The sequence below is a fragment of the Anopheles gambiae genome, assembly GCF_943734735.2.
Source record: "Anopheles gambiae chromosome X unlocalized genomic scaffold, idAnoGambNW_F1_1 X_unloc_2, whole genome shotgun sequence".
Lineage (NCBI taxonomy): Eukaryota > Metazoa > Arthropoda > Insecta > Diptera > Culicidae > Anopheles > Anopheles gambiae.
In genome coordinates this window covers 477,501-480,000 of record NW_026902626.1, presented here as the reverse complement: position 1 = coordinate 480,000, position 2,500 = coordinate 477,501, and the positions used below count along the sequence as shown (strand labels likewise).

Sequence of the window (2,500 nt, the reverse complement as noted above, 5' to 3'; positions counted from 1 at the left end):
CTTTGCGCAGATTGACGCAATTTTATTGAACGACGGCAGCACCCCAACTTATGTTGGACCAGGGCGTACGTCAGTAGTTGATCTTACTTTTGCGAGCAGAACAGTTGCAAGATCATTTAAGTGGGAGGTGTTATCTAGCTATATGAACTCTGATCATCGTGCAATACGAATAGATCTTGAGACGCAAAGCGTGCGTAACTTGTCCCGACCCATAACGGGATGGAGCATCAAGTATTTTAGCAAAGATATATTTGAAGTTATGATGCAAGCCGCTTTTGAGACCGAGGTCACAACAAGCGAAGACTTAATGCGTATACTTGTCACGGCGTGTAATGCGACGATGACTAAGCGTAAGAGGTACACTCCTAACAAGAGTGCATTTTGGTGGACGCTCGAGATTGAGGCACTTCGCAAAGAGTGCAAACACCGCGATCGATTAGCGCAAAGATACTGATCTCTATTCTTCTTTTAGGGACGAGTTCAAGGTGGCAAGGAATGCCCTCAAGCGATTGATCAAGCATACCCGACAGAGGAAGTGGAAAGAGTTCCTGGGAACAGCGAACAACGCATCATTTGGTATTGTATATCATACGTTCAAGAAAGTGGCCGAGGGTTCGATTGGACCCCGAACCATGACATTGGACGAGTTTAGGGAAGTGGTGAGCGAGCTTTTTCCTACTCACCCAAACACGGTGTGGCCTGAATATCGTATCGATCAGCCACGAGAGTTTGAAAGAATTACTAATGATGAGATTCTTGCGGTTGCCAGGAGACTACCCAACAAGAAGGCGCCGGGACCAGATGGTATCCCGAATGAGGCGCTGAAAGTTGGTATGTCGACTGCAACCGATGCATTTTGCAGGGTTTACCAAGGCTGTTTAGAGAACGCGAAGTTCCCCGATGAGTGGAAAAGGCAGAGGTTGGTGTTAATACCGAAGCCGAACAAACCACCAGGGGAACCGGGTTCAGTTCGCCCCATTTGTCTACTAGACGGGGCAGGTAAAGGTTTAGAACGCATCATAGTGCAACGGTTAAATGCACACATCGAGGAGGTCAACGGACTGTCTGACGACCAATTTGGTTTCAGAAGTCGTCGATCAACAGTTGATGCGATTCAACGGGTAGTGGACATTGTTTCGGTAGCTAGAAGTAGAAACAGATACAGTGGACGGTATTGTGCAGTTGTTACATTAGATGTTACTAATGCTTTTAACAGTGCTTCATGGTTGGCGATTGCAAATGCTTTACAGAGAATTAACACTCCTAAATATCTTTATGATATCATTGGTGATTATTTTAGGAATCGTGTGCTGATGTATGATACCACAGATGGACCGGCAGAGATTGCAGTCACATCGGGTGTACCTCAAGGCTCGGTACTTGGCCCAACGTTATGGAACCTCATGTACGACGGAGTCCTACGAGTTGCAATGGTGGAGGGTGCACGGATTATCGGCTATGCAGACGATATAGTACTGTTGGTGGAAGGTAATTGTGTTGATGATATTGAAATTCTCGTTTCCAGCCAGATTCGCATCATCGACAGATGGATGACCGACAACGGATTAAAGATAGCCCCGACCAAGACCGAGTTCATTATGGTCAGTTCCCATCAGAGGATACAGCATGGGGCTATCAGGGTAGGTGATCACGTAGTACATTCGTCGCGCAGCTTAAAGTATTTGGGGATGGTCTTAGATGACCGCCTCGAGTACACTTCACACATCAGGTATGCGGTGGAGAGAGCGACGAAGCTATGGACCACCTTGGTAAGGATGATGCCTAATAAGGCAGGTCCAAGTAGTAATGTTAGGCGAGTAATTGCTCTTACTGTTGTGGCGAAGGTCCGGTATGCCTCGCCCATTTGGTGTCATACCCTTAGATTTGCTAACCGTAGACAATGGCTACGTCGGTTTTACCGGCCAGTAGTCCAGCGAGTTATCTCTTCTTTCAGGACAACTTCTCACGATGCAGTCTGCGTGCTTGCGGGAATGATCCCGCTGCATCTCCTCCTGGACGAGGACTCCAGGACTTTTCATCGGAGACGAGCAGAGAACATCGCCGGATCGGTTGCACGTAACATGGAACGTGTCACAACTATGGAACGATGGCAACGAGAATGGGACGAGAGTGTTCACGGTCGGTGGACATACCGTCTCATACCCGACGTCAACAGATGGATAAGTAGAAGATTTGGTGGTGTAGATTTCTTTCTTTCTCAGTTTCTTTCCAGCCATGGCTTCTACGCCTACCAGCTTCATCGGATGCAGTTAACGGGTTCGCCGTTATGCGATGCGTGCGAGGAACCTGAGGACGCCGAACACACGATATTCCATTGTGTACGTCATCGTGAACTGATCATCAGACTTCAGCATCAAGTCGACGAGGAGTTAACGCCGGAGAACATCATCGAAGTTATGTCTGCTAACAGATATAACTGGAGCATGGTTCATCAAGCTGTACGGACGATTATGATTCGACAACAACATCGAAGACACGT

The 2,500-nt window shown here is 47.6% G+C and overlaps 1 pseudogene; it reads left to right on the top strand.

The window, feature by feature from the left end:
- Positions 1 to 2,500, top strand: part of LOC133394543 (large subunit ribosomal RNA) — a 9,167-nt pseudogene that overhangs the window by 4,843 nt on the left and 1,824 nt on the right.